The 17,208-nt window shown below is 46.7% G+C and overlaps 1 protein-coding gene across 3 annotated transcripts in view; it reads left to right on the top strand.

Moving 5' to 3' along the window:
• LOC309553636 (FYN-binding protein 1-like) overlaps positions 1–17,208 on the top strand; it is a 649,087-nt gene that overhangs the window by 342,450 nt on the left and 289,429 nt on the right. The window lies entirely within an intron of this gene.

Here is a 17,208-nt window from a genome sequence, read left to right as displayed (position 1 = left end):
AATTACTGCATGAAGTGGGGTGAATTAGTTCTGGCTATTTTCAAAGCTAATAGCGCATGGGAATGTGGACACTGCCATGGAAGGCATGTGCCAATAAAAAAATGTAAATAGCATACAGTAGGGATTGCATCCTCCTTTTAATCTGATTTCGAGGGCGAGGTGGGATAAACACAAATCCTTTTAATTCTATGCCTGGGAGATGCTGTTAAGCTGTATCAGGATGGCTGCTGTGCCAATATGGACACCCCAGAAGCACTGTATTTCCATACCGTGTTCCTGGGAGTTCCAAATGAAAGGTGGTAGACATACCAGAGAATTGTGGGCCAAAGGTTTTAGTAGAGTGAAGTACCATTAGACAATTTAGACCTGCATGCTGAATTTGCAAAATAGAAACCACACTGGAAGAGGTAAGACCTAGGAACTGGAACAATATTACACTGGAGTGAGTCAGGACAGGTCAGAGTTCAAAAATGGTCCCACATGAGGGCAGGAATCTAAGAGCCAGCTGATATTCTCCATTGACCCTCAAGGAAATTTGGACTTGCGTGCCGACCCCAGGTCACAACCCCTGCGTTCACTCTGCTCCAGCACCACTGGCTACATAAGGAGCTAATAAGTGAACTCCCATATAGCAAGCAATTCTGCTCTTGATGCTGTAGGCTTGCAGAGCTCTTGCTGTAGACTCACCACTGCAACTTTGCTCTTGCTAGAGACTTACCTTGCAAATTGTTCTTCAAGTGCTCTGCAAGTGCATAACTTCCCAGTGAAAATGTGTAGCAAGTCAACAGTCATACAGTAACACTGCCACAAATTTGTGGCAAGTAATCCTTGCTAACTTGGCTGTAGGCAACAGTGGAGTGTAACAGGCTATCAAGTTACAGTCTAGAAGTCTTTGGACACAAGATAGTAAATATTTTTGCCAGAAGTCAAGCACACACAGATAACCAAAGGTCAGTCTTAAAAGTTTATTAAAATGTAAAAACAGAATGCACAAATACACTTGAAATCCATAACTCCACATTCCCCAAATACCCTCCCAGGTTCCTCCCAATTACTTCCAGAAAATTAGGAATATAGACATAAGATATATGTTTGGTAAGAATTAACTAGTAGCAAGTGCATGAGCCCTAAAGCAGCAAATTGAAAGAATAGGTAGTAAACTGAAAGAAACAAGATGTCACAGTTCCAGTTACACTGATCGGGCTCCGGGTTTTACCCCCTCTCTGAGCTGCTCAGGTTCCTGCCAGTCCACCCTGAACCTAGTAATTATTAAGCGTTTGCACCTGTGGGTTAGTTTTCGAACAACCTGTCTTCACGCTGAAGCTGGACATCCCTGTTTCTCTGACACTTGCTGTTCCTTCAGTACACTTTTTATTATGTTTGTTTGTTCGGTCTTGTCATTGTTCTTAGTGTTTTCCCTTTTGCTGCACTCTTTCTTTCGGTTTCTGTCTGTGTATCCCTTCCTTTCTATTGCTGTCATTATCTTGTCCTTTCGCTTTGGCTCTCATTCCTGCTTGCTGTGTCCATCTCTCCTTGTGCTATTGCCCAGCTATCCCCCACTCTCCTGTGCTTCACGCTTGTTCCCTATGTCCTCCTCCTAGTGTCTCTTCTTGCTAGCTGCTGTAGTCTCCTTTAGTCCTTTTATCCTGTGTGTACCCTAAATCCATCCTGTATGCTATCAGCTGGCACTGTGCCTGAACGGGTGTGTTAGAGAGCCATAACCTGGGGTCTCCCTTGCAGCACAGCATCCACACCTCCAGTGGCTCTGGTGAAGACCAGACGGCTCCTTAGATCCTGCAACTCTGACACATCCCCTCCTGCGTGCCATCACAATTCCCCCGGCACCTGCCAGGCTCCATACCCTGGCGCAACTGTTTAGTTGTCCCTACTGCTCCGCTAGACCCAGAGTTTTAAAGTCCCAGGTGTTCCAGTCTTTAGATCGTGACACAAGGCATGTTGCATCTTGCAATTAAAATTAAAGAGTGTATTATCTGAGAGATGATAGCTTTAAATCTTTTTCAGTGGCTGTAGAGTATATAAGCAGCTTCTTTAGGCCACAATGTAAAAGAGGGATAAGACGGATTTATCCTGAAATAAAAATGAATTTGATTTTTTCAGAGACAGTATCCACAAATATTCTACAGTGGCTGGTCAGTATGTATGCAGCTTAATTGGGACACACTGTACAAAGGAGAGATGAGGCAGGTTTTATTTTAAATAAATATTACAATGTATTGTTTTAGAGACAATAGCTACAAATATTTTACAGTGTCTGTACACCCATACAATAGGCTTCTTTAGGCTATAATATAAGAGGAAGAGCTGATGCAGGTTTAATCATGCAGCAAACATTACAGTGTATCATTTAAGAGCCAATAGTAACAAATATTGTACATTGGCTGGACAGTATGTTAGTAGTCTCACTAGGCTACAGTGTAAGAGGGAGATGCAAGGCAGGTATAATCCTGAAAATCAAAGTAGATTGCATTATTTCAGAGACAGTAGCTACACATTTTATACAGCGACTGGTCAGTATGAAAGGAGATTAGTTAGGCCACAATGTAAAAGGGAGAGAAAAAATAAGAATCAAAGTGTATTATTTCAGTAAAAAATAGCCATATACTGTATACAGTACAGTATCTGGAAAGTAGGTGGGTAGCTTGTTTAGGCCTCAGTGCAAGACAATAGCCACACAAATTGTACAGTGTCTGGATGTAAGCAGATTCTTGAGGTTGCAGTGGAAAAGGGAGACACAGGGCAGGTTTTAATCTAAAATCAGTATTTAAAGTATATTATTTCAGAAAACAATATCCACAAATATTATACAGTGGACGGTTAGTATGTGAGAAGCTTGGTTAGCCTGCTGTCTAAGCCTGCTGTCATCATTCACATTGTCAAATGGCCAACCTTGGTGCAGCAAAATCTTGTGATAAACTGCACCCAGGGGCTCTGGTGTGCATGGTAGGGAAACCTGTACAAAGAAATCAAAGGCTGACAGCAGCTTCAGCTGTTTGCCAATGTTCAGAAGTAATTAGACAGGAATTGATCCTGTGGTTAGGAAAAAATGACTGCCCCATGTAGCATGCGGGGATGATCATCTGTTTCTAACCACAGATAATCGCTGTGTGATTACAACTGAACACCAGTGGACAACTGCAATCAGTGCACAGGCTTCCTGGCAATGGCTGTCCGCACACACCCGGGTTACCGAGCGCAGTATTTTACAGTATAGTTGCTGCACCACTGCTAATTTGGCCCTGTGATTGAGGCATTATTGGGAGACACGAAGCACATTTTATCCTAAAATAAACAAAAGAGTGTATTTTTTCAGAGACAATAGCCAAGCAGATTGTACAGTGGCTACACAGTACAGGACATAAACAGCTTCTTTAGGCCACAATGTAGGGGGAAGAGACAATGCAGGTTTTGTCCTGAAATAAAAAATTTAGAGTGTGTTATCTGGCAAACAATAGCCACACATATTGTACAGTGTATGTAAGCACTGTAGCTTGGTTAGGCTACAATGTAAAAGGAAACTTTCAAGCATATTTCAGGGACAATAATCCCACATATTGTTCACATTTTGTGGTCCAGCTGGAGAAACATTATATGTGACATCATTACAGTGCTTAATCACCAGCAGAGATGGGCTTCGAGTTCAAGTCGAATTGCAGTGCATTAAGTGCTGGTCATTGGCCAAAGCATGCACCTGACCTGTATGCTTTGGCCAATCACAGCACAATGTCCTGTCATTGCCATGACTGGACAAAGGCAGGGTGCCTTTAGCCAATCGTGGTACCGGGGCTAAGTCCACATCCACACTATCTAAGCCTGCTGCTGACACGGCAGCCGTGTAGAGTGTGTTTGGGTGAGATAGGAGTGAGATTAGGCAGGTAGTGGATTGTGTGAATTATATAGTGATTTATTAGCCAGTGCAGTAGAGATATATCAACCAGTGCAGTATAGATAAATCAACCCTTGCAGTATATATCACCAGTATACAGTATCTCACAAAAGTGAGTACACCCTTCACATTTATGTAAATATTTTATTATATCTTTTCCTGTGACAACGCTGAAGAAATTACACTTTGCTGCAATGTAAAGTAGTGAGTGTACAGCTTGTATAACAGTGTAAATTTGCTGTCCCCTCAAAATAACTCATTATTGTCTAAACCCCTGGCAACAAAAGTGAGTACACCCCTAAGTTAATATGTCCAAATTGGACCCAAATGTCAATATTTTGCGTGGCCACCAATATTTTCCAGCACTTCCTTAACCCTCTTGAGCATAGAGCTCACTAGAGCTCAACAGATTGCCACTGGAGTCCTCTTCCACTCCTTTATGACGACATCAGGGAGCTGGTGGATGTTAGAGACCTTGCGCTCCTCCACCTTCCATTTGAGGATGCCCCACAGATGCTCAATAGGGTTTAGGTCTGGAGACATGCTTGGCCAGTCCATCACCTTAACCTTCATCTTCTTTAGCAAGGCAGTGGTCATCTTGGAGGTATGTTTGGGATCATTATGTTGGAATACTGCCCTGTGGCCCAGTGTCCGAAGGGAGGGGATCATGCCCTGCTTCAGTATGTCACAGTACATGTTGGCATTCATGGTTCCCTCAATGAACTGTAGCTCCCCATTGCTGGCAGCACTCATGCAGCCCCAGACCATGACACTACCACCACTATGTTTGACTGTAGGCAAGACACACTTGTCTTTGTACTCCTCACCTGGTTGCCGTCACATACACTTGACACCATCTGAACCAAATAAGTTGGTCTATCTTGGTCTCATGGTTCCAGTAATCCATGTCCTTAGTCTACTTGTCTTTAGCAAACTGTTTGCGGGCTTTCCTGTGCATCATCTTTAGAAGAGGCTTTCTTCTGGGACGACAGCCATGCAGACCAATTTTATGCAGTGTGCGGTGTATGGTCTGAGCACTGACAGACTGACCCTCTCACCCCTTCAACTGCCGCAGCAATGCTGGCAGCACTCATACGTCTGTTTCCCAAAGACAACCTCTGGATATGACGCTGAGCACGTGCACTCAACTTCTTTGGTCGACCTTTGGCAAGGCCTGTTCTGAATGGAACCTGTCCTGTTAAACCGCTGTATGGTCTTGGCCACTGTGATGCAGCTCAGTATCAGGGTCTTGGCAATCTTCTTATAGCATAGGCTTTCTTTATGTAGAGCAACAGTTATTTTTTTCAGATCCTTAGGGAGTTCTTTGCCATGAGGTGCCATGTTGAACTTCCAGTGACAAGTATGAGAGAGTGAGAGCGATAACACCAAATGTAACACACCTGATCCCCACTCACACCCGAGACCCTTATTTGGGCATGAGTTATTTTGAGGGGACAGAAAGTTTACAACAAGCTGTACACTCACTACTTTATATTGTAGAAAAAGTGTAATTTCTTCAGTGTTGTCACATGAAAAGATGTAATAAAATATTTACAAAAATTTGAGGGGTTTACTCACTTTTGTGAGATACTGTATATAAGACATTGTAGTATATACTGTATCAGCAGTGCAGTATATATCAGCAAGTGTAGTATATATCAGCAGTGTAGTATATATCAGCCAGTGTAGTATACATCAGCAGTGTAGTATATATAAGACAGTGTAGTATATATCAGCCTGTGCAGTATATCTCAGACAGTGTAGTATATATTAGCCAATATAGTATATATCAGCAGTGTACAAAACCAGAAAGTTCCAGCGCTAAGACTGTGGCAGTCTCACTATGAAATTACACACTCAACCAATGGTGCTGCTGTTTGGGAATGCTGAGACCAGCATGAAATTGTGCACAAAAAAAGAGAAGGAAACCTGCGCTAACCACAGTTGCTACTATAAACACTAGGAAAGCAGCCCATGTGAACCAATAATGTTTATTAAAAGGACATGTGGTAAAAGGAAAAATTCCAAAACCGGTATTCTGTTACAGATGGAGCCGCTGGTCATGAGGGGTTCACAGCACACGCAACCGCTGGGTGGGAGGTCCGCATATGGTGGGGAGAATGCTGTAGATAGTAGTTGCCCAAACGTCACAAAAGGGGGGGGGGGCACCGAACCAGCCGGTGTCCACTACAGGCTCCCTTCTGCTTCCTCCAGCGATGCAGAGCAAAGCGGAGAGGATACGTCTCACCGGAAAGCGTCTGAGCCGGAAGTGACGAAGCGGAAGTCAGAGCAGGCTTGGAACGCAAACAAAGCCCAGTTTTTTCACGAAAGGCCATTCCAGCTCTCTACCATCATGTGAAGAAATTGTTTTGGGCTCGTTGGACAGAGCAGTCAGTGGGAAGGTTCACATTACTGCTGACTCTTTGTCCAGCAGGCATGGATAAGGAGGTTACATTTCCCTCATGACGCACTGGGTAAATCTGCTGGCAGCTGGGAAGGATACAGGACAGGGTTCAGCGCCTCCCAAAAGCTGGTGCTGATTCTGCCACATCTGTCTACTCCACCCCCTCCTCCTCTTCTTCTTCCTCTATGTCCTCTTCTGCTGTATTGTCCTCTGAACCAGCAGTGCTCCCTAAGCATTCAGGGGGCTACGTAAGTATTCAGGCTAAATGATGCCATGCAGGATGGACCACTGGCCAGAGCTTGCTCAATATGCAATCGAGCTACTGGCCTATCCTGCTTCGAGCATGGTTTCCGAATGGACATTCAGTGCTGCTGGAGGTTTTTGTGACGGACAAAAGAGTGAGTCTGTCCACAGACTCGGTTGACCACCTGACTTTTATCAACAGCAGCTATCAAGCCCCTGATGCTGATGTAACCAAATTTGCTAGGGGTCTGCCATCCCTTGAAGACTGCATATGCTGCCTATTCCTATTCCTCAATATTGATTATGCTAGCTTCCAACAATGTTTTTGGTTTAGGGCACCACCGACACCCAAGGCCTAATTTTTCTGCACTTGTATGAGAGGTGCATGCAATTTCAATTTTGTATCTAGTTTTTTTACAGCAGGGCCTGTTCCTGCGCCAAGCAAGAGTAACTGCGAGTAGTTACGGTGTTCAAGCACCACAACCCAAGGCCCAATTTTTCTGCACCTGTATGACAAGTACATGCGATTTGAATTTTGTATGGAATTTTTACCAGCAGGGCCGGCCTGTTCCTGCGCCCAGCAAGAGTAACTGCGAGGGGTTGCAGTGTTCAGGCACCACCGACAACCAAAGACATATTTTTCTGCACCTGTATGACAAGTACATGCGATTAGAATTTTGTATGGAATTTTTAACAGCAGGGCCCATTCTTGCGCCCAGCAAGAGTAACTGCAAGGGGTTACGGTGTTCAGGCACCACAACACCCAAGGCCCAATTTTTCTGCACCTGTATGACAAGTACAGGCAATTTCAAATCTAATTTTTAACAGCAGGGCCCATTCTTGCGCCCAGCAAGAGTAACTGCAAGGGGTTACGGTGTTCAGGCACACAACACCCAAGGCCCAATTTTTCTGCACCTGTATGACAAGTACAAGCAATTTCAAATCTAATTTTTAACAGCAGGGCCCGTTCCTGCGCCCAGCAAGAGTAACTGCGAGGGGTTGCGGTGTTCATGCACCACCAACAACCAAGCACTGCTGCCTTGCCTAGTCGGGAGGGTGCAGGCTGGCCCAGATGGATCACTATGTAATTTCACCTGGCCTGGCGGCAGCCGTGGCTTCGCCGGAATAGTGCTGTCACTGTGTCTGTGCTGAGTCTCTGAGTGTCACTCACTGTGTTTTGCTGCTGAACTTGTGCAGTGTGTAAGCCTCACGATCCGTCTGTCTGTGCACATCGGATTGGTGTTAGTGACGTCGCCGTCTGCCAATCCCTGCAGCCTTGCTGGCACTGTGTGCCCCGGACAGGTGCCGTGCCAACCAATAAGGTGCTAAACCTGTGCAGTGTGTAAGCCACAAGATCCGTCTGTCTGTGCACATAGGATTGGTGTTCGTGACGTCGCCGTCTGCCAATCCCTGCAGCCTTGCTGGCACTGTGTGCCCAGGACAGGTGCCGTGCCAACCAATAAGGTGCTAAACACGGGCGCGGTGCCCACGTTAACATGACATAATTTCCTGCTCCAGTCCAGTCCCACCCATAGCAGAGCAGAGGAGCCGTGCAGTCCCTGGCTGTCTGTCCCACACGGTGTGGCTCAGACTAAGGATATTGGAAGAGAAGGTACAGTGTGTCAGTCAGATAGTGTGGCTTGTAATAATTGCTGCCTGGCTCATGCTGTAGACAAACAGAAATAACACAGCCTGTAGCTGCGGCAATCGTTATCGGAATTCCCCGTGTACAGTATTATGTACATATTTATTGTAGTATGGTCATGGACAAATATTGGATACTGAATTGATGATCTAGAATAGAGATGAAATTGGGATGGATGGTGGACCAGTGTGTGATATCAGAAGTAAATTATATAAGCAGCAGTCTTGTGTGCCGTCCCCCAATATTATATCAGCAGGAAAATATAATATATATACAAAAGCAGTAGTCTTGTGTGATCCCCAATATTATATATCAGCAGTAAATATAATATTATATTTTATATAATATAATATTGTTATTATTATAATAAAAGACTGCTGCTTTTGTATATATCTGCTTCTGGACTGCCCAACGCACATATACTGCAGCAGGGCGGCCCTTCAGCATGGAATCACGTACCGTACCTGTATGTCTTTTTTTTTTCTGGGGAGGGGAGCGCAAGTAGCTGGTCTTGCCTAGTGCGCAAAATAGTCTAGCACCGGCCCTGAGCCTGAGTACCCAGTAGTCCATGTGGTTCTCCCTTCTAAAAGTGTCTGCATCAGCCCTGAGTCCCAAGTAATCGGTAATCATGTATTTGAGGTGCTGCCTTTAGCCGGGCCTATCCGCTATTGGTTAAAAAACATTCTAAAAGTGTTGCTGAGACAGCTGCCTCCCTTTTGGCTATCTGGTAATTGGAGGCATGTTGGGCTCCAAAATGCAATGGTAACAATGCCTGCTTCACATACCTATAGAGCACTGTATGGATCCAGGTATCAGAGGTAGACTACAGCAGCTCAGATTACTGAGCTGTAAGGTGTCCAATGCTCACAGCACTGATCTGCCTGTGCCTGTGTTCCTCTGCCAATGCCTGATTGGATGCTAGACAAAAGCTTCAAAATAGGATACCAGGTCCTGGCTGGAACGCAGAAAGTATTGCATATTGTTGGCCAGACAATGTGATGGGTGATGCCAGTACATAGCATTGGCGAGTTCTGACACAAAAAAAAAGCCTCAGTCAATCACAATGCAATTCATAGTAATGTAGCCCACTACAGCACTGTATATCAGCAACTATCTCTCTCTATAAAAACACTTTCAGCTCTCCCTATCCACTGAACCCAGCCTTTTATAGTGAGTTGGCTGGCACATAACAAAGCCCCTCATTATTGGCTACTCTAATCCACCTGACCTAAGTTCAAGGTCAGAAAGTGCAGTATTGGTAGTTGATTGCTAGGATACTAAAACATTACATGAATTCAATGTAAAGCAAACTGTGAATGGGTTGGAGTCATCTTAAACCCATAGTCAACCCAAATCTTATCTATATTAATAAAACCCCAGTGTCCCTGCGTCCAGATTCCCTGTGTCCGTGGAAATGTGCTACTGCACATGTGCCCAGGGACAGCCGTTGGGACGCAGAGCCTTCGGGCGGGCTGCCGGCTCTGGGTGGGTGTGTACATGAGCGGATCCCCGCCCACCTTTCAGCATCTGCCTCAGGATTGGCTGACGTTCCGTTCCAGCTGGAGAAGGAGATGTACCTCTGTGGCGGAGAAGACCGCAGCTCCTGTCGGACTCGGACAATGCCTCCCGTGTGTGCAGTGTGATGTACCGCCTCCTCTCAGGTCTACTAATCCTCCCCGCCCTGCCCCCTGTAAGAACTCGATGACGTCTCAGCCCCGCCTCTTCTCAGTCAGCTGTTCGCTATACACATCGGACCTCCAGAATGCCTTCTGCGCATGCGCACCGGGGCGGAAGTGACGAGGGTATAGCAATCTGAGCGGGTATAGCATTCTGTCAGAACACTGGAGCCCGCACTGCCGACCGTACACGGAGCTGGAGACGGGACCCGGCTCCACCACAGGGACACTCCACATCGTTCTATGGGCTCCCAACTGACAGGCACGACCCGCACACAGGCTCACCTCCTCTATAAAGACCGGCCATTTCACACCTTTTTATCCCTTGGCTCCCTGTACAGGGCAAAAATCCTATCCCTGCCGGGTTCTCTAAGCTTCTTATCCCAGAGAGAGCACTGGAAGGCGGCTACAGGGCACCCCGACCATGCCACAGCATTGCCCCCAATCATTGCAGAGTGCAACAGCATTGCCCCCAATCATTGCAGAGTGCCACAGCATTGCCCAGCGTTGCGTGCCCCCCTTTTAATGCACAGTGACCAGCGTGCCCCCCTTTCAATGGACAGTGACCAGCGCTGCGTGCCCCCCTTTCAATGCACAGTGACTAGCGTGCCCCCTTTCAATGCAGAGAGACCAGCATGCCCCCTTTCAATGCACAGTGACCAGCGCTGCGTGCCCCCCTTTCAATGCACAGTGACCAGCGTGCCCCCCTTTCAATGCACAGTGACCAGGGTGCCCCCCTTCAATGCACAGTGACCAGGGTGCCCCCTTTCAATGCACAGTGACCAGCGTGTCCCCTTTCAATGCACAGTGACCAGCATGTCCCCTATCAGTGCTGCGTGCCTGCCCCCCTTTCAATGCACAGTGACCAGCGTGCCCCCCTTTCAACGCAGAGAGACCAGCATGCCCCCTTTCAATGCACAGTGACCAGCATGCACCCCTTTCAATGCACAGTGACCAGCGCTGCGTGCCCCCCTTTCAATGCACAGTGACCAGCGTGCCCCCCTTTCAATGCACAGTGATCAGCGTGCCCCCCTTTCAATGCACAGTGACCAGGGTGCCCCCTTTCAATGCACAGTGACCAGCGTGCCCCCTTTCAATGCACAGTGACCAGCGTGCCCCCCTTTCAATGCACAGTGACCAGCGTGCCCCCCTTTCAATGCACAGTGACCAGCGCTGCGTGCCCCCCTTTCAATTCACAGTGACCAGCGTGCCCCCCTTTCGATGCAGAGAGACCAGCGTGCCCCCTTTCAATGCACAGTGACCACAGCATTGCCCCCAATCATTGCAGAGTGCCACAGCATTGCCCCCAATCATTGCAGAGTGCAACAGCATTGCCCCCAATCATTGCAGAGTGCCACAGCATTGCCCAGCGTTGCGTGCCCCCCTTTCAATGCACAGTGACCTTCGTGCCCGCTTTCAATGCACAGTGACCATCGTGCCCCCTTTCAATGCACAGTGACCAGCGTGCCCCCTTTCAATGCACAGTGACCAGCGTGCCCCCCTTTTAATGTGCAGTGACCAGCGTGCCCCCCTTTCAATGCACAGTGACCAGCATGCCCCCCTTTCAATGCACAGTGACCAGCGTGCCCCCTTTCAATGCACAGTGACCAGCGCTGCGTGCCCTCATTTCAATGCACAGTGACCAGCGTGCCCCCCTTTCAATGCACAGTGAACAGCGCTGCGTGCCCCCCTTTCAATGCACAGTGACCAGCGTGCCCCCCTTTCAATGCACAGTGACCAGCATGCCCCCCTTTCAATGCACAGTGACCAGCGTGCCCCCCTTTCAATGCACAGTGACCAGCGTGCCCCCCTTTCAATGCACAGTGACCAGCATGCCCCCCTTTCAATGCACAGTGACCAGCGTGCCCCCCTTTCAATGCACAGTGACCAGCATGCCCCCCTTTCAATGCACAGTGACCAGCGCTGCGTGCCCCCCTTTCAATGCACAGTGACCAGCGTGCCCCCCTTTCAATGCAGAGAGACCAGCGTGCCCCCTTTCAAGGCACAGTGACCACAGCATTGCCCCCAATCATTACAGAGTGGCACAACATTTCCCCCAATCATTACAGAGTGCCCACAGCATTGCCCCCAATCATTGCAGAGTGCCCACAGCATTGCCCAGCGCTGCGTGCCCCCCTTTCAATGCACAGTGACCAGCGTGCCCCCTTTCATTGCACAGTGACCAGCGTGCCCCCTTTCATTGCACAGTGACCAGCGTGCCCCCTTTCAATGCACAGTGACTAGTGTGTCCCCCTTTCAATGCACAGTGACCAGCGTGCCCCCCTTTCAATGCACAGTGACCAGCGTGCCCCCTTTCAATGCACAGTGACCAGCGTGCCCCCCTTTCAATGCACAGTGACCAGCGTGCCCCCCTTTCAATGCACAGTGACCAGCGTGCCCCCCTTTCAATGCAGAGAGACCAGTATGCCCCCTGTCAATGCACAGTGACCACAGCATTGCCCCCAATCATTGTAGTGCCACAGCATTGCCCCCAATCATTGCAGAGTGCAACAGCATTGCCCCCAATCATTGCAGAGTGCCACAGCATTGCCCAGCGTTGCGTGCCCCCCTTTTAATGCACAGTGACCAGCGTGCCCCCCTTTCAATGGACAGTGACCAGCGCTGCGTGCCCCCCTTTCAATGCACAGTGACCAGCGTGTCCCCCTTTCAATGCACAGTGACCAGCGTGCCCCCTTTCAATGCACAGTGACCAGCGTGCCCCTTTTCAATGCACAGTGACCAGCGTGCCCCCCTTTCAATGCACAGTGACCAGCATGCCCCCCTTTCAATGCACAGTGACCAGCGCTGCGTGCCCCCCTTTCAATGCACAGTGACCAGCGTGCCCCCCTTTCAATGCAGAGAGACCAGCGTGCCCCCTTTCAAGGCACAGTGACCACAGCATTGCCCCCAATCATTACAGAGTGCCACAACATTTCCCCCAATCATTACAGAGTGCCCACAGCATTGCCCCCAATCATTGCAGAGTGCCCACAGCATTGCCCAGCGCTGCGTGCCCCCCTTTCAATGCACAGTGACCAGCGTGCCCCCTTTCATTGCACAGTGACCAGCGTGCCCCCTTTCATTGCACAGTGACCAGCGTGCCCCCTTTCAATGCACAGTGACTAGTGTGTCCCCCTTTCAATGCACAGTGACCAGCGTGCCCCCCTTTCAATGCACAGTGACCAGCGTGCCCCCTTTCAATGCACAGTGACCAGCGTGCCCCCCTTTCAATGCACAGTGACCAGCGTGCCCCCCTTTCAATGCACAGTGACCAGCGTGCCCCCCTTTCAATGCACAGTGACCAGCGTGCCCCCCTTTCAATGCAGAGAGACCAGTATGCCCCCTGTCAATGCACAGTGACCACAGCATTGCCCCCAATCATTGCAGTGCCACAGCATTGCCCCCAATCATTGCAGAGTGCAACAGCATTGCCCCCAATCATTGCAGAGTGCCACAGCATTGCCCAGCGTTGCGTGCCCCCCTTTTAATGCACAGTGACCAGCGTGCCCCCCTTTCAATGGACAGTGACCAGCGCTGCGTGCCCCCCTTTCAATGCACAGTGACCAGCGTGCCCCCCTTTCAATGCACAGTGACCAGCGTGCCCCCTTTCAATGCACAGTGACCAGCGTGCCCCTTTTCAATGCACAGTGATGTTTTTTCATTTTTCACATTATTCTTCTGTAACATTTCTAAAGAATAAATACGATAAGATAGAAATCAACTACATGGTTGTCCACTCTTTTTTGTACTGGAACAAGTCTGTTTTTACAAATTTTTGCCCACATATGTTCTAGCGCCCGTTAATTTAACGGGCTTAATGTCTAGTCCTTAATAATCATAGGCATGCGCACGGGGTGTGCTGAGTGTGGCACATCCAAATAATCCCCTGCACCTACTTGCCTCCTGTACCAGCAGTGCCACTTTGTACAAAAATGTCATGCCCTAGTTGCGTCCTGTGATTTGTGCTGGGAACTCCGTGTCAACCGCACACCCCCCAGCACATTAGTCAGCACACTGTGTCGCCATGACCTTCTTTTCTGTTAGCACACGCTGTACAGCTGGGTAGTGGGCTGGACATCCCCAAGAGAGTCCCGCCCGGTCATTAATCTGCTATAGGCTAGGCGGGAACTGGTTTAGGAACTTTTTATTCTACCTGAAGTTCCACTTTAAGTCTTTGTAGTCTAGCTCTTTATCTTACGTTACCTTATACAGTGCCTTGCGAAAGTATTCGGCCCCCTTGAACTTTTCAACCTTTTGCCACATTTCAGGCTTAAACATAAAGATATAAAACTGTAATTTTTTTTTTTTTTTTTTAATAATCAACAACAAGTGGGATACAATCATGAAGTGGAATGAAATTTATTGGATATTTCGAACTTTGTTAACAAATAAAAAACCGAAAAATTTGGCGTGCAAAATTATTCAGCCCCCTTAAGTTAATACTTTGTAGCGCCACCTTTTGCTGCGATTACAGCTGTAAGTCGCTTGGGGTATGTCTCTATCAGTTTTGCACATCGAGAGACTGAAATTTTTGCCCATTCCTTCCTTGCAAAACAGCTCGAGCTCAGTGAGGTTGGATGGAGAGCGTTTGTGAACAGCAGTTTTCAGTTCTTTCCACAGATTCTCGATTGAATTCAGGTCTTGACTTTGACTTGGCCATTCTAACACCTGGATATGTTTATTTGTGAACCATTCCATTGTAGATTATGTTAATATGCTTTATGTTTTGGATCATTGTCTTGTTGGAAGACAAATCTCCCTCCCAGTCTCAGGTCTTTTGCAGACTCCATCAGGTTTTCTTCCAGAATGGTCCTGTATTTGGCTCCATCCATCTTCCCATCAATTTTAACCATCTTCCCTGTCCCTGCTGAAGAAAAGCAGGCCCAAACCATGATGCTGCCACCACCATGTTTGACAGTGGTGTGTTCAGGGCGATGAGCTGTGTTGCTTTTACGCCAAACATAACGTTTTGCATTGTTGCCAAAAAGTTCGATTTTGGTTTCATCTGACCAGAGCACCTTCTTCCACATGTTTGGTGTGTCTCCCAGGTGGCTTATGGCAAACTTTAAACGACACTTTTTATGGAAATCTTTAATAAATGGCTTTCTTCTTGCCACTCTTCCATAAAGGCCAGATTTTTGCAGTATACGACTGATTGTTGTCCTATGGACAGAGTCACCCACCTCAGCTGTAGATCTCTGCAGTTCATCCAGAGTGATCATGGGCCTCTTGACTACATCTCTGATCAGTCTTCTCCTTGTATGAGCTGAAAGTTTAGAGGGACGGCCAGGTCTTCGTAGATTTGCAGTGGTCTGATACTCCTACCATTTCAATATTATCGCTTGCACAGTGCTCCTTGGGATGTTTAAAGCTTGGGAAATCTTTTTGTATCCAAATCTGACTTTAAACTTCTCCACAACAGTATCTCGGACCTGCCTGGTGTGTTCCTTGTTCTTCATGATGCTCTCTGCGCGTTAAACGGACCTCTGAGGCTATCACAGTGCAGGTGCATTTATACAGAGACTTGATTACACACAGGTGGATTCTATTTATCATCATTAGTCATTTAGGTCAACATTGGATCATTCAGAGATCCTCACTGAACTTCTTGAGAGAGTTTGCTGCACTGAAAGTAAAGGGGCTGAATAATTTTGCACGCCCAATTTTTCAGTTTTTTATTTGTTAAAAAAGTTTGAAATATCCAATAGATTTCATTCCACTTCATGATTGTATCCCACTTGTTGTTGATTCTTCAAAAAAAATTACAGTTTTATATCTTTATGTTTGAAGCCTGAAATGTGGCAAAAGGGCGCAAAGTTCAAGAGGGCCGAATACTTTTGCAAGGCACTGTATCTTAACCACTTAAGCCCCGGAAGATTTTGCCCCCTTCCTGACCAGACCCCTTTTTTCAACTTGGCACTTCGTGACTTTAACTGACAATTGCGCGGTCATGCAATGCTGTACCCAAACAAAATTTACGTCCTTTTTTTCCCACAAACAGAGCGGTATTTGGTGGTATTTGATCACCTCTGCGCTTTTTATTTTTTGCGATATTAATAAAAAAAGAGCAAAGATTTTGAGAAAAAAATACATTTTCAAATTTGTCTTTTAAAAAATATCCAATATACTCAATTTATGTCATATTTTTTGGCCAAAATGTATTTAGCTACATGTCTTTGACAAAAAAAATTTAAATGAGCATATTTTTATTGGTTTGCGCAAAAGTTATAGCGTCTACAAACTATGGTGTAAATACTGAAATTTACGCAGCTTTAATTTCTGACTGCCTATCTCATTTCATGAAGTGCTAAAATGGCAGGGCAGTACAAACACACCCCCCCCCCAAACTACCACTTTTTGGAAAGAAGACATCCAAGGAATGTCCTGAGAGGCATGTTGAGCTCATTTAATATTTCGTTTTTTTGTCACAGGTGTTTGAAAAATGACTAAAAAAAAACTTTTTTTTTACACAAAGTTGTCATTGAAATTATATATTGCTCACACATGCCATGGGTATATGTGTAATTACACCCCAAAATATATTTTGCTGCTTCTCCTGAGTACAGGGATACCACATATGTGAGACTTTTTGGGAGCCTAGCAGTGTACGGGAGCCCGAAAACAAATCACCACCATCAGAATTTCAAAGGGCGTACATTTTTCCTTGCATTTTCTCACTACCTATAACGGTTTAGGAGGCCCTGAAATGTCAAGATACCACAAAATCCCCCAAAATGACCCCATTTTGGAAAGTAGACACCCCAAGCTGTTTGCTGAGAGGCATGGTGAGTCCATGGAATATTTTATATTTTGCCACAAGTTTTGGGAAAATTACAATTTCTTTTTTGTTTTTAACACAACGTTGTCACTAAAAGATAAATTTCTCACACATGACATGAGTATATGTGGAATGACACCCAAAAATACATTCTGCCACTTCTCCTGAGTATGGGGATATCCCATGTGTGAGACTTTTTGGGAGCCTAGCTGTGTACGGGACCCCGAAAATCAATCACCAGCTTCAGGTTTTCTAATGGCGTAAATGTTTGATTTTACTCCTCACTACCCATCACAGTTTTGGAGGCCCTGAAATTTCAAGATAGCACAAACCCCCCCCAAATAAACCCATTTTGGAACTATTTGCTGAGAGGCATGGTGAGTCCATGGAATATTTTATATTTTGCCACAAGTTTCGGGAAAATTACATTTTTTTTTTTTGTATTTTTTTTAACACAAAGTTGTCACTTAATGATGAATTGCTCACACATGCCAAGGGTATATGTGGAATGACACCACAAAATAAATTCTACTGCTTCCCCTGAGTACAGGGATACCA

The sequence above is a fragment of the Pelophylax lessonae genome (genome assembly GCF_965119305.1).
Source record: "Pelophylax lessonae genome assembly, chromosome: 1".
NCBI lineage: Eukaryota > Metazoa > Chordata > Amphibia > Anura > Ranidae > Pelophylax > Pelophylax lessonae.
Note: the sequence above shows the minus strand (reverse complement) of the source record. Positions and strands in the feature narration are given on the sequence as shown.